Source organism: Herpailurus yagouaroundi, unplaced genomic scaffold (assembly GCF_014898765.1).
Source record: "Herpailurus yagouaroundi ecotype Mexico unplaced genomic scaffold, PumYag 140, whole genome shotgun sequence".
NCBI classification, from domain to species: domain Eukaryota; kingdom Metazoa; phylum Chordata; class Mammalia; order Carnivora; family Felidae; genus Herpailurus; species Herpailurus yagouaroundi.
The window spans coordinates 27,917,280-27,933,428 of NW_024412395.1; the positions used below are offsets into that span (position 1 = coordinate 27,917,280).

Sequence of the window (16,149 nt, forward strand, 5' to 3'; positions counted from 1 at the left end):
AGACCACACACTTAGGATAGGAGTTTCTGCTTAACAATTTCTGGCCTATATTGTTGACTTATTTTTAAAAAGATATTTGGGAGCCAATGTCCTAAATCAAGATAAAAATTGCCTCGATGGACGCATGCGTGATATTGTCCAAAAGGCTTGTTTTTTTTCAGGCAAATGCTGAGGCTTGTGAGGTGAGATATTATTTTGTTGTTAAAAGCTAGCACTTTATTTATTTATTTATTTTTGGTAGAAAACGAACAATTTCTTAAAGATTAACTCTGTTCTAGGAACGGTGCTAAGCATAAATATTAAAATGTAATGCTGATCCCAGGGAGGGAAGAAACATGTCTGTCCAGGTGCATTGGCAGAAGTAGACTCAGCTTTATATTTTAGTGAAGCTTCCCTTTCTTTATAAAGTTGTGTTGAAACCTAATGTCTGTAAAAGTTTCAAACTGAAAAAAACAAAACAAAACAAAACACATAGCTAATGGTTCCCGATGTCTTTTTCCAACATGTCTTGATGATGGGCACATACTGGGGGGAATTGAATGTGGTCCAGTCTGGTCCTTCATCTCCCACTCTCAGAAGCCTGATTTCAATTACTCAAGAGTGAATCCATTTTTCAGTATGACTGATATGGAATCAGAATGTCATCTGATTAGTTTAGAGTGAAAAATGTAACTCACAGACCAGCCTTATAAGCACGCTCCCTCACTTTGGGCAGCTCTACCTGGGCATCTATTTATTGACAGAAGTGTGCTTGGTGAGCCTAGAATGAGAAAAAGATGAATCCAATGGTAAGTGAATTTAATTTAGGTTGACATATCTACCTCACAATAGGAATGGGAATTTCCAAGCTTTTGGCTAAAGCCTTTCATAGACAGAGCCAGAGAGCATTGTCAATACGAGCCTCTGTAACTTTTCTAATGGTTTGATGGCGACCGACTCACTTTTGAATGTGCACTTTTTCCCCCTTTTGTTTGTCTGTTTCATTTTTTATCTCTTAAAATGGTCCATTCAACTACAATCAGTTCCTGCAGAACTTGCAGTCATTTCTTCCCGTCGGTGGCTATATATATATATCTTATCTGGTAGATCATATATAATACCAGATTAAATTTCTCAGAATTAAATCTGGATTTCAAATACTAATAACACTATTCTTAAGAATATTGTGCAGGGGCGCCTGGGTGGCTCAGTTGGTTGGGCGACCGACTTTGGCTCAGGTCATGATCTCGCGGTTCGTGAGTTTGAGCCCCACGTGGGGCTCTGTGCTGACAGCTGGGAGCCTGGAGCCTGCTTCGATTCTGTGTCTCCCCCTCTCTCTCCGCCCCCTCCCCTGCTCACACTCTGCATCTCTCTGTCTCTCAATAATAAATAAATGTTTAAAAAATTATAAAAAAAAGAATATTGTGCAGATCAGCATTAAATAATCATTTGTAGGCTAGCTGGTTAATATTAGATTTCAGCCAATAGTAGAAGGACAAAAAGCAATGTTGGCAATAACAACCGAGAAATTAGAAAAAGAGGAAGATGGGGCTAAAAATAAGGATTGTTGTTGTTCAAGTGTACCTTCTTAGGTTCTATTTGCAGGAGTAATTGATGCTCATTTGCTTGCTTCTTGCTTAGCCTGCACAAATTTGCTGGTTTGCTACAAATTTGTAAAGCTGAGCTGCTCTTTTTTCAGATAAAGTACTTTATATCAGAGCTCTTGATTTCAATTTTGGGTGGGAAGTTTTAAATTGTCTATTAATTTTTATTTATTTATTTGTGATTTTTGTGTTTCAGCTGGCTAGCCCACATTAAACGCGAACGTTACTTGGCTGACACTCTACTTTGTTGTTCCGCTACCTGTACAGAAGCCCTGTTGGAGCTTCCTTCCTATGCACTTGTCTTCTCATGGGTTGCGTTTTTCACATCAGGGGAGGGGAACAAAAAGCTGCAAGATTACCTTTCCGTATGAGCCATTCTGAGGACCTTCTATTTCTTTTCTACGATTTCACAGAATTCAAAGTCTGAGATCACTATGCATGTAGGGCACGGGAAAATTGGGGGGGGTTCATGTGTGTGAGATCATTGGGAAAGAATGGAAACAGATCGATTAAGAAAGAAATATTTATTTACAGAACCAATGAAGCTATTTTTATTCCTTATTGGAGATCAAAGGACTGTTAAGAAAAACCTGAAATAAATGAAAAATTAGACCATTTACAATTAACTTAAAATCTACAGTTTAAATCTGGAGTATGCTCAGTTGCAGGACATTTTCAATGTTTTATATTGAATCAGATGATTGTTGTTCAGGTTTTCAAAATAAAAGACTTGCCTTAGAGTTAACAATCTGAATGTCATGGTGAAGGCAGAAAAACAAGATCATCGGGTAGAACTACCTGTCTGTCCTACAGACACACGTTTCAGTTTTAGTAGTATATATTTATCACTTATTAGGAAATTTATCTTAGGCATGGCAGATCAGAGGCTTATACTATTACGGACTATGGAACATGAGCAAGGCAATTTTTATTCCCATTGCTCTGAATGTCATAATAAAAAATCTTGTAAGATAGGGGAAACTTCCATGTTTTGGCTAAATATATAAAATAACAATTATGTACAAATATACAAATCATACACACTTTGTTCTCTTCCATTTAATTTCCATACATTATGGAAAAACCTTAGTTTATAAGACTAGCCATAGATTCTTATTCTGAATCTTATGGGTTAGGTGCTGGGTTAAAGGTTGCTGCCCGAAGTTTTGTTTAAAACAAAGTACCACTACTGCTACTGCTACTACTGCTACTACCACCACTACTACTACCACCACCACTACTACTACCACTACTGCTACTACCACCACCGTTACTACTACCACTACCACTACTACCACCACCACTACTACTACCACTACTATTACCACCACCACTACTACCACTACTACTACCACCACTACTATTGCTACTACCACTACTACTACTACCACCACTACTACCACCACCACTACTACTACTACCACCACCACTACTACTACCACTACTGCTACTACCACCCCTGCTACTACCACCACTGCTACTACTACCACTACCACTACTACTACCACTACTACTACCACCACTGCTACTACTACTGCTACTACCACTACTACTACTACCACCACTACCACTATAACTACTACCACTACTATTACCACTCCTCCCACTCCCACTACCACCACCACCACTGCTAATACCACCATTACTACTACCACCACTACCACTATAATTACTACCACTACAACCACCACCGCTACTGCTACTATCACCACTACTGCTACTACCACTACTACTATAACTACTACCACTACTATCACCACTCCTCTCACTCCCACTACCACCACCACTACTGCTAATACCACCATTACTACTACCACTACTACTACCACTACAACCACCACCGCTACTGCTACCATTACTGTGACTACTACCACCACTACTACTCCTCCTCCCACCGCTACTACTACTATCATTACTACGATGACGTCTACCACTACCACTACCACCACTGCTACCACTACCACTACTATTAGTACCACCACCACTACCACTACTGACACTACTACAACTACTACTACCACCACTACGACTACTATTAAAGAGAACTCTGGCATTGCACTGATGGTGATCTTTGAGGGAAGTGACTCTTCTGATGTTGCTTGTGCTCCTGCAAGTTCTGGTGGAGCTGGGAGCCCTGCGCTGGGCGGAGAAAAACTCCTTTCTAATTTGTCATGAGCGTGCCAGGCACCCTTTACAATGGGCTGGATAGAAAGATCTGCTCGGGTATCAAGGAGATCGTAAGCAGGGTTTTCCTAGAAACCAGATAGGAGACTAAATAAACACCCTCTGAACAGTGATTCTCAGATACTGGCTGGTGGACTCAGGCTGATGTGTGATGACATTTTAACTGTATTGCAGGGAAAGAAGATATTCAAGGAAAATTGTTTTTCGTCAAGTGCATTCTTTTTGTGGGATTATCCTTTATTGAGAGATTCTGTACTTTCTACTTTTTTGGTGTTTGTGTGGTATCGTGATATAGTGATAATGGATGTAGTTTTAATATTCTTTCTTGGCAACGTTTTGAAAAGTAATGGTAACTCCGTGAACTTTCTAACATTTTGAGGGATTTCTACTGGTTCAAAAAAATCCCAAAGTCCAGGGAGCCCAGGATTAGGAGAATGTTAGCCTGCTATATAACAATCTCTTACTTTATTATTCTTCTTGCTTAGCTTTTACTGTGAAATTATGAGCATTAGAATTGGTGACTCTGTCCTGATTTTATCTGAGATTAGAAACCAGATACAGGGGTGGTTTTAAAGCTGATTAACATTACCCAAAGCTTAAGAATTTTTTTGAAAAATTTGGCCAATATAGTTATGGCCTAAATATTGTTAACAGAGGGCCACTGTCAGATTCTGGAAGTGTCTCATAAACAAATATTACATTTTATACTGGCACAGTTTGTTTGTTTGTACATTATTTATGCTTAACTCTGACAAGTGATAGAAACAAAGTGGATTCTGCACCTTTAGAAAACATGTTGCCCAGTTAACAAGAATGTTTTTGGTAGTTTACATGCCAGAGCTAATCTGGGTTTCCATACCTTGCGAGCATACCTCTAAAGACTAAGCCCTTCCTTAATTTCGGCTGCTGTTGTGCACAGCACAAGCCCAGCATCGAGGTGGCTTCTTAAATTGTGTGAATGCGCTGGGAAACCATGACCTGTACTACTTACTAAAATGGATACCAAAGTAGATGTATTTATAAAATTACTGAATATTTGGATGAAAGAGACTGAGTCTCTGTAAATCAGCAGTACCCAAACTAACTTGTGTTGCATATTACCAACCTATCTAAATTCTGTACAATAGACTCCAGACAAGGCATAGATGAGAAAATAGAAGATGTGGGTGGGAGGGAGTAAGCTTGAATAAAAATTTTGCATCATTATTCTGACCCAAACTCCATCTGCTTACCAAGACCTTGCTATTTTTCTAGGAGGGTCATTTTATTATTAAGCATTAAAAAAACTTCCATGCTTCGGTTATCTTAAACAACAATAGGTTCTATTTAAAAATTTGATATCAATCTTTATTTTTAAAGGAGTTTAAAGGTATATTATTATATTATTCCAATAAATTCTTGATGTCAAAAGCAAAACCGAATTATTTAGAATAATTTTCTTTTACTAAGGATGATAGGAATGCAATAATCATATGTCTACCTATATACTTATTACATACAACTATGGCTGCACGTTAGTACCAACTGAGGAGTTTTATTTTTTATTTTCTTAAAGTTTGTTTATTTTGAGAGAGACAGAGACAGCGCAAGTGCAGGAGGGGCAGAGAGAGAAGGAGACAGTGAATCCCAAGCAGGCTCCCCCTGCACTGTCAGCACAGAGCCTGATGCGGGGCTTGAACTCAGGCAACCTGGAGATCATGACCTAAGCCAAAACCAAGAGCCTACCACTCAACTGACTGACCCACCCAGGTGCCCCTCAACCGGGCGATTTTCAACCATATTGGTGCCTGGGCACACCTGGTTTGGGGCTGGACCTGATAGTTAAAAAAAATGTTTTAGAAATATTTATATTTGAGAGAGAGAGAGAGAGAGAGAGAGAGAGAGAGAGAGAGAGAGAGAGAGAGAATATGAATCAGAATCTGAAACAGGCTCTGTGGTGTCAGTGCAAAGCCTGATGTGTGGCTCAAACTCGTGAGCTGTGAGATCGTGACCTGAGCTGAAATCAAGAGTTGGGTGCTTAATGGACCAAGCCACCCAGGTGCCCTTGGACCCAACAATTTTTAAGGTTACCCAGCTGACTCTCATAGCTCTGGAGAAGCATATATTCTATCCTAAGGCAGATGCTTCCGAGAAGTGGTGACTACCCAAATGAAGGGTTTTCTTCCATATTATCTGTCCTCATACAGTTTAGTTCCCAAGATTCAATTTCAAGCCGGTTTGTTCTTAAGGAGTAGGTTTCCAGGGGGAAAAAATGGAAAGAAGGTATTTTTGAAGGGAACCTGGGTACTTAGTTTTTTTTTTTCTTTTTCCTCCCACAGTCTTATAAAATACCGTCTGCATATATCATCTTTTTATTTATGTCCTTCTTCCTCTTCCAGAGCTGATTCCCAGCTCCTACCACCGTGAGCTCTCATCCAGCAATGAGCTTATATCTGCCATTCTGAGTATGCTTTACCTTCCTTGCATATGTTTAATTCTTGAAAACCTGTTGGAATTCAATGAAAGACCAGGAAACATAGCAATGATGCCAGGAGACAGTGTGGTGAGTGGAGGAGGATCTTTCCCCAAGGGACTGGAGGTATTTTAGGATCAGACTATGTATATACATATGCACGCATTTATGCAATAATACATAGATGTGCTCTAGATATGCATTTATATGTTTAGTATCTGCTGTTGTGTTACAAGGGTGGGGGGGGAGGGGAAAGGACAGGGAGACAGTATGTCTCTCTTTTTCTGTGGTTCTGTGTGTTGCTCAAGATCTGGCTGGGGCATGTTGAGTTATTTTGTATCCTTAGCCTTGCCCAGTGGCTTGCATACTGGAGCTCAGTAAAGGTCCATGAAATGAAGGCGTGTTATAAAGAGGGAAGGAGGAAAGGAAGAAAGAGAGGAATCAAGATGCACTTAAGATGGCGTTCTACATGACATGACAGAGAATATGCAGTTTTGATGTTTTCAGTTGTGCGTACGTAGGTCAGGGAAGGGAGAAAGGAGACTATTTAGCAGAGACTGGCCCACGGAGTTGCATGCATAAACACTGTCTCTAGAAGGCCGTGACCTAGGATCCTTCATATCTTCAGAGGAGCCTCATGCTTTCACACGGGAGCTGCACAAGGGGTGGGTAATGGGTGGAGAATAGAAATACAGATCCAAAATAGCTTCACTGGTTATGGAAATAGCTTTCCAGTGTCCCCCATTTCCCCCTGACTGGAGAATTACACTTCTGTATTTCTAGATGTCTTCTAAGATTGCTTAGAAAACAGGGTGGGATCTGCTGGCTTGTAGAAAAAGAAAAAACCTCAAGAGCAGTGAGATTTCAGGGGACCCTTAGATTCTGGCTTCTAAGAATTAGCAAGCAATCTGGGCCTGCATTCTGGGGAAGAAAAGGGAAATGAAAAGAACCACGTTTCTTTTTTTTTTTTTTTTTTATAATTTATTTTTATTTTTTTTTTCAACGTTTTTTATCTCATTTTTGGGACAGAGAGAGACAGCATGAACGGGGGAAGGGCAGAGAGAGAGGGAGACACAGAATCGGAAACAGGCTCCAGGCTCTGAGCCATCAGCCCAGAGCCCGACGCGGGGCTCGAACTCACGGACCGCGAGATCGTGACCTGGCTGAAGTCGGACGCTCAACCGACTGCGCCACCCAGGCGCCCCAAGAACCACGTTTCAATTAACTTTTCCCGTAGTTGTTTGTCTCTTCTTGTTTTACTTTTTCTTTTCTTCCTCATTCTCTCGCTGTTCCCCGTGTGTTTTAACACCTTAACTGGATAGATTATATTTCTTAATGGTGAGAAACTGAGGCTGGTCGCAGAATTTTAAAGTTAGCTATAATTTTGTACATTCTTATGTTTTATTGTCATAATTTTATATATTTTATTTTTCATAATTTGGCTTCTATTTTTCTTTGAAGAATAGTTTGGTATGTGTGAGTGCCCTCACACATATGGGTGAGGGCATATACATACATGTTTCTTATCCTAGAGTACTGCAAATATTGCTTCCGGAAAAGAGACCGTGTTTTCCTTCCACAAGGTCATTAGCAGTTTGTATTCATGTTAAGAACTGTTTCTTCTCCACAATTAAATATTCAAAGTCACCTATGCTGGTTATCTTATGACAGCCCTTCCAGGCCATTGTCTCCCTGAGAGGCTGATTATAAGCACTGCTCTCTGCTTTCTGGCTGGTCTCTGTCAGTCTCATGACGATGGTGGGGCAGAGGGTGGGAGGAGAGTGGGGTCTATGTGTTAGTTCTCCCAGCCCCCTCCCTGGTGAGCGGTGGTGAGTTGCCTGTGGCCCTCTATCCAAGCAGTGGCCTCTGTGCCAGTGAGTGGTCCTTTGCAGTCACCTCTCTCTGGGCTCTGATGACCATTCCTTCCTCTTGCCTCTCAAGGCCTCACGGTGTAACCGGCTCTCTGCTGTCACTGGCCCCGGTGCACTCCATTTCTGAGCAGTTTCCCTACCGTATTTTTGTAGAGTGTCCTTTTATTAAACTCTTTTCAGCCTCCACGCTTGAGTGTGTCATCTGTTTGGACTGTGACCCTGCCTGAGACATCACCTCAGGACACTTATCCCAGGCCCACACTAAGAGGTCAAGGTACCCTTTTTCATTCTTGGTATGTTTGGGGAGAAATCTGTTTCTTGCCATTGGTCTTTCACTCTTCCTTTTTCTCCAGGGAGGATTTTATATTTTTAGTTCCTCTTAAACTTGTCCCAACTGAGAGTATTTAAGTATCAACAGATTTCCAGGGACACGGAGAATATGAGCATATCAGGGAATGTATGCACTCTCAGACCTACCCTGGTGTGGGCTCCATGGTACATCCTCCGTGGAGGATGGATTGAGATCTCAGGGTCCTGGCTTTATCTTGAAAGTAGACATAGGTAAGTTGTTTCTGCTCTGCTGTGTATTCTCTGAGATTAGGGAGGTATCTGGAATTCAAGAGAAAAAAAAAATTTCGTTTTATCAAGTCATTGAAAGTAGTTTCTTATCATTTATTTAAAAATGAACTCAAAATAATGATTTTGCTAATTTTTTTCCTTTCAAATTTGTATATGCCTTTCATTTGCTTTCCATCCTTTACTTCGAATAAATTCCACGCCTGCATATCATCCTGGTAAAAAGTTGCTCCGTTTTTTCTTTCTGTGAGCTGGGGTTAGATGGACTTTATCAATCTTTAAAAAAACAAAACTAAACTAAATTAAACTCCTTTAATAAAATCAATCAACTACAAATTTTAAGATATTCTTTAATGGACTTAACATACTTTATTCATACATTATATCATCGTTTTATTTGAAAACTTAAAATTATCTGCAGAGAAAGCATAGGAATAAATGCTACCTTTTAATCTATTGTGAGACATATGTAACATGTTGATGGATTAAAAAAAAATAGGGACTATTTTATAAACCTGCAATCATCAAATAAGTGACATGTTTGAGTCAATCATTTTAAGAGGTTACCGGTCCACTGATGAAACCATTTGAAGAAAATGTGCTGTTTGATGTTACAGAAGCCAAAAGCTGAATAAATGTGTCATCTGTTTTTCATTTTAATTCACTATTTCAGAAGTATTTACTGTGTATTAAAAAATCTTTTTACCCTTTCAAATCATTTGGACAACCTGGAAAAATTCAGAACAGTTTAACATATATCTATAAAAGCACATTCTCAGCTAAGTTATCTTGCTCGTATGTGATATTAATAACATATATATGAGCTTTTTAATTCATATAAGAAAACCATCATCTTATTATGTAGATGTGGATTTTTAAGCATAATCTACAAAGCAATATAAAAGATAAAGAATTTTAAGTTCAGAACAAAAATTAATTCGAGGGTTTTTTAAGCTGTGCATTGTAAATCAAACTGAAAAGTATTTCTAGGTTGGAACGAAAATGTCTGGAAGTGTGTTTCCTTTAAAAAATAAAAATGTTTTGAAAGGACAAGCTCTGTTTTAAGAAACCGGATTATTTCGTACTGCTGTCCATGAGAAAATGTTGCTAAATTTAGAGATTCTCCTAATTCAATTCACCCCCCCCAACCCTTATCCTTCCCTTGCAATTAACACCCAATTACTTTTTCCTTTCCTTGTTTTTTTTTTTTTTTTTTAAACCTCTTGTCCATAATCCCTTTTTAAGAAAGATCCCTCTCTTCTCTCTCCTCTGCTCTCTGCCTTCTCACCCCAGGCCACTCCCTTGAACCTGGGTCCATCCTGCCCTACGTCTTGACAATGCTAATTTCCTCTTCTCAGTTTGGCTACTAAATCTTACACTCTCCCATAATCAGGCTACTTGCGATGCCTCTAGGTATCCAGAATACACAGCCGGAAACACTCTGAATGCCACCTTCCCTTAATTCACTGATTTCTAGCCAGAAGCTGGGAGGGAGCAAAGTATCAATGCTTTCCTTTACAGCTATTGTCTTCCACTGGTTTTCACTAAAGGGACAGGAGAATTGAATGTAAAATGTAATAATCGTCAGGTTTTCTTGACTTAGTCTCTGGGAGGGAGTGTTTTTACCCAACCATGTTCAGGCAGCAGGGATGGAAAGTGATGAGAAAAGGCGACAGGGTGTTGCAAGTCCCTACGCGGGCTCCTGTAATTTCTGGAAGAGAAATAGTTCCGCAACCAGGAGACGTGATTACATAAGCTTAATTAACAGTTCAAAGTATTGGGGAGAATTTATGGTAGGATGCATGTTTCTCATTCTTTAATGAGTAAATGACCTATTTGAGTGCAGGAGCGCATGTCAGAAGCACATGGTGATGAAGAGGATTGGTGGTGGTAGATGTGATCAAAGTTTTTCAAAACCGACTCCAAGCATTTGATGAAGACGATTAACATGGAGACAATTTACCAAACAAATACAGCATAAAGAGCCAAGAGACCTTCTAAGGGACCTCAAGGCTCCAGCTTGCCCACATAAAGAATATCATTAAACAGAAAGAAAACAAAGACGAGAATAAACATCGAGAGTGCCGAGTCTGTAGAGTAACTGAACTGCCAGTGGATGATTTTTTCTGTTCTATTTTTAATGTCTACACCAGAGGATGTTTTCAGGTTTTAAAAGCAAACAAAGCACATGCGTTTGACCTGGGTTCTAACTGTGCAACTCTCTTAAGTGTTCTAAAAGATGTCTGGACCAGAATTGGTTAATTAGCGCTTTGTGTTGCACTGTGTTACATATGACCTAACCAGAGATAAAAAGGTTTAAAGGTCTCTTGTAACCCTGCAATGCCATTTGTAACACAAAAATAACCCCCTTTCATTACTAGCATGCCACTGTAGCACGCAGGTTATTTTTTCCCTTCACTGCAATAAGGGCAGCTTTCGCATCAGAAGAATTCTTGGCAAATTAATGCGCTACCTCTTGGGCTAATTAAATTAGAAAGGATCAAAAATACAGAGCGGCTTTTGTGGTGGACACAATGTCGTGCTTCATGCATCTTGCTCAGACAGGAATTTCTGCCATTTAGCCCCCTTTTGCCTCTAGCAGTGTTCTGGACTCTCGAACACAGTCAAGTTCCTAATTTGCCTCAATGAGAGAGAATTATTAACTGATAATAAGAAAAGGAGCATTCACAGCTCCAGGCTGGGCTGTGTGGAAAAGGGTGATCTACCCAGCACCTGAAGCACATGCAATTTTTATTAATTCCTGCCTAAAACAATGCATTCAGGAGTAAAATTGCTGTGCAGATGACAAAAACAATTACGCCTTTGATTCATTCATTCTAAAAATGTGAACTACTTTAGCTCAAATATAACCAGATTAAACAACTAAAGCGGCTGCTCACCTCTCTCGAAATCCAGTTTGGATTGTAGCAAGTGTGTTTTATGTTGAGAATTTGCCATTGCCACTTAAACTGATTGTCCCTATTGAAATCGCTGAGTGCACAAGTGATTTTGACTATAATTAATATTGTTCTCTCTGCATTGTGGTCCTTTGTTTGGAAGATGACACCGAGGACGGTGCTGCTATCTTTATGGGCATTAATCCCAGAAAGAGAGATGGAGACTACTGCAGTCAATCCTCGCGTGACTCTGTGCTTCTGGAGACTTTCGTCCCTTGCGGCTGCTGGTAGAGCCTGGCTTGCGGGGCTATCTCTCTGCCACTCAAGGTATCACGGAGCTTTGGTCAAAACAAGATACCTCCATTCCTGCTTGCGGCCACATCACAAATGGCCTATTACTTCCCAGATACTATTTCACAAGGGAGCCAGAGTTTCCTCGATTGGTGTTTGCAGAGCTCTTCCTCCTGTTCTTCTGCAGGGGACTGTATATACATCAGTGAACCCTGTTGTCTTCCAGGTTCTAAGCTCCCGCAGTTAACAGGGCTTGGCCTAACCTACACATGTGACAATGTTAAATTGAGTGTATTTCTTTGTATATGAATAAAGAATACAGGTGTGTTTGTTAAAAAAAAAAATCGGAAAAGGTGTGGCCAGTTATGCCATAACCATACTTGTTTTTTAGGTAGATTATCGACTTGGTCATCATTTTTGTTGGTTACAACAGAATGTCAAAATGAAAAAGTTGCATTAGACTGTTGTTTTGTATGCGTGTTTTATACATTTTTAGCTTCCTTCCGGTGTAATAGAAATTAGGGATTGCATTTGGATATTCTGTTAGGATCTTTGACTTTTTAAGAGATTTTCATAGTATATGCAAATGCATGACTTTATTTATTTATTTATTTATTTATTTATTTATTATTTTTAAAATTTTTTTTACTTTCTTTTTTTTTCAATATATGAAATTTATTGTCAAATTGGTTTCCATACAACACCCAGTGCTCATCCCAAAAGGTGCCCTCCTCAATACCCATCACCCACCCTCCCCTCCCTCCCACCCCCATCAACCCTCAGTTTGTTCTCAGTTTTTAAGAGTCTCTTATGCTTTGGCTCTCTTCCACTCGCAAATGCATGACTTTAATCTGTTTCAACACTTCCATGGTGAATTGCTGTCTTTATAGTAAAAAAGTCTCCTTCCTGTGGATAGCCTCAACTGGTCCCCAATTCACTAGTAAGAAATTCAAGGGCCATTTGTAATATATGCAGTGTGTCAAACCAATGAGTTCTCTGAAAGCCAGAGAACATTCTAATGTCATTTTCAAAATTTTGCTTTTTGAATTCCAAAATAAAGTGGGCAACTAATTCATTCTATTTGAGTCTGCCACCTTGCCTGTTCCCCCACGCCCCAACCATTTTTTGGGTCCTAGGAAATTGTTCTGAACTAGGATTCTCTATTTTGAGAATCTTATCAGTCATTTAACCATGTAGCAGTACATTAAGAAAACAACTTCATTTACTCTATCTAATCTATACTTCCTCTTTTAATACTCACCTCAAACACTGCCTACAAATTTTTTTTTTCAGATTATTCCATAGCACACTCATAACATAATCCCTCAGTCTCCCTAGAATTTAATTCATGGAATACAAAGATGTGTGATTGTTGGGTAGTAAAGAGTCGTGGTCTGGCCTCTGCCATTTTCATGCATAATTTTTTTAATTACTTGAAGATTGATATCAAGTAGTATGTTTTATTTTATTGCCCATAGCATCTAGGTTGGCATACTGCAGATATTCAATAAGTTTTTTGCTTTACTAATTGATTTCTTTAATGGGTACTAGGGATCAGATCTACTGGGAATGTTAAATGTTTGCCTAAAAGAAAGAAATGAGAAGAAAAGAAAAAAAAAAAGATATGTAGAGAGTCTTATCTGATATAGCTATGAACACGTTTCTAAAGTCAGTATATAAGAATAAAAATTGTGTTCAGGGCACCCGGGGGGCTCAGTGGGTTAAGTGACTGACTCTTGGTTTCGGCTTCGTCACGAGCACGTGGTTTCATGAGCTGGCAGCATGGGCCTTGCTTGGGATTCTCTCTCTCTCCCTCTGTTTCTGCCCCTCCCCCCACTCATGCTGTCTCTGTCTCTCTCAAATAAATAAATAAACTAAAAACAAACAAACCAAAAGGGATAGACAAAATTACCTTTTTAGGAAGCTGCCATATTGGAGACCAATGGAATAGATAGTTTTTTTGTTTTTGTTTTTTCGCTTGTTTGTTTGGTTGGTTTGTCTTTTTGCTTGACCATAAATAAAGTAGTTGGCTTGTATTTAGGATCTGTATTGTAGAAAACAATGGTTATCTGAGTCACCCTACAGTGCTGGAAGCTGTTTAATACATGAAAGGCACATGACAACTGGTATTGGCTAAAGGAAGAGTGGCTTCATGTGCCTTATTTCATGCTCATTCTGTGGAAATAGCTGGCAGAAGTGCCTTGATGCATAAATAGATTTGTCCTTGTTTATCTTTTTAGCCAAATTGCATATAGTTGTGATCACGTAACTTCAATATATGTTATAATGTGGCTCCATTGTGCAATTCTTCTCTTACTCCAGAAAAGTGTTCCTTGCTAGATTTTGAAGACATGCTCAGTGCATGGACCTGGCTTATGAATGTCGTCTTGGGGCTCTTTTTTTAATGTCACACATACTTTGCATTCTTTTGTCTTCATTACAGCTAATTTCATGTGGTCAGGCTACATTTGATGTGCGATTCTTCCTATGGAGAGTTTGCCACTCCCCTAAATCCCGGTGTTGTCAAGGAAAATGCAGTTTAGGGAGGTGAGTATCTGCCAGGTCAGAAAACAATGACAACAACAGAAACAAAACATTAATGAGCTTTCTCGCTGTCCTCAAGGAGTACTATAGAATTTTCTCATTGTTAACTGCAAAATAGAGAAACAAAAAACAAAACAGGTATAATCTCCACCACTTTGCTTCATGCTGAACTCTCCAACATTGCAGTTAACATTTGTCTTGGCTCTTACAAGAAGGGTAGGGAGGGTCAAACATGCCTTCTAGGAGGTCCTTATATTCAGAAAAGAGACATTCAGGGGTTGGATTTGCAGGGTTTTACGGCAGTCTTTACCTTGAAGATCATTTCCACAAAGTTAGGGCCGGCTAAAGCACAAAAGGACATTGACATTGATGAATAGTTATTCTCCAGACAAACTATGGAGAGATTTTTTTTTTTAATAAAGGGATTTTTTTTAATCAAATATATTTTAGAATGGCTGAAATTTATCAACAACTTCTCATCTTCACATAGTGATTGCACATGAAGTACAGGCACTTTTACACACACACACACACACACACACACTTTTAGCAATGGAATGCACATTCTTTCATAAACTTGAACATTAGGTAGGTGGACTGGGTGAAAGATGCCAATTTTTTTTTTTTTTTCTAAATGACAGTTGTAACATTTTAAAGTAGTTCTATGATCTATTCTTGATCTTCCCTACTTTTAAGCTCTTACTTTCCCTGAATGTATATATTGGACCCAGAGAAGCAGAACATGCGCATTTTCCTTCGTATATGAGAGTGCTGTGTTTGAAAATATCATCTGTATGTGCTTTATTTTTATTTCAACCATACGTGCTTTTATAAGTATTTGAAAAGAAAATATTTTAAAGATTTGAAATAGGAAGAAGGGAATATATGTGAGTTAGAGCAGCCCCAGGGTAACAGTATCTCACACACTAATGATTCATATGGAGTTTATGTGTCTATTTATGCTGTCATTTATTTGGGGGAGGGGTGGCTACAGAAAGAAAGCTGTGTATAGTATATTCCTAAATACCAGTGGTTTCTGAGAAGAAAAAAAAAAACCCTGAACATTATCCTTATTTAATTAGGAGCAATCGTTACGTAATTATTCACATTAATTCAGTTTCTTACAACAGTCTTACGCTTATTGGCACTTTCTCTTTTCCCCCTCTTTGTTCTAAAAGAAAGGAGGTGTGTTTTTTATTATTTGAAAGGGAAAAGGTTTATTTTCTTTTTTTTTTTTTATTTTTTTTCAACGTTTATTTATTTTTGGGACAGAGAGAGACAGAGCATGAACGGGGGAGGGGCAGAGAGAGAGGGAGACACAGAATCGGAAACAGGCTCCAGGCTCTGAGCCATCAGCCCAGAGCCTGACGCGGGGCTCGAACTCACGGACCGCGAGATCGTGACCTGGCTGAAGTCGGACGCTTAACCGACTGCGCCACCCAGGCGCCCCGGAAAAGGTTTATTTTCTAATGAAACGTATACAAAAATATCCACATCTAATGTGGTTCCTCGGGTCACGTGGTGTCTGATGATATACTTGTTCCTGGACTTTTCTTTACTTATTATTCCACATTCAAACAAGTCAAGGCACCTTGAAGGAAGCCAGAGTACTTGAACTCAGATCTCTCTCATAAATGTAGGATTTAAACCATCAGAACCTCGTTTCTGACATGGAGGGAATGAAACCAGCATCTAAAGGAGCTGTATGTGATGGCATAAAGCTAACATTACCGGGGGGGGGGGGGGGGCCC

At 39.4% G+C, this 16,149-nt stretch overlaps 1 long non-coding RNA gene across 1 annotated transcript in view; it reads left to right on the forward strand.

The window, feature by feature from the left end:
• Nucleotides 1-8,522: 8,522 nt before the first annotated feature.
• LOC121030526 (uncharacterized) overlaps nt 8,523-16,149 on the forward strand; it is a 42,326-nt gene continuing 34,699 nt past the window's right edge. The window contains exon 1 of the long non-coding RNA XR_005790276.1: nt 8,523-8,651. This is a non-coding gene — a long non-coding RNA (uncharacterized LOC121030526). The remainder of the gene's footprint in view (nt 8,652-16,149) is intronic.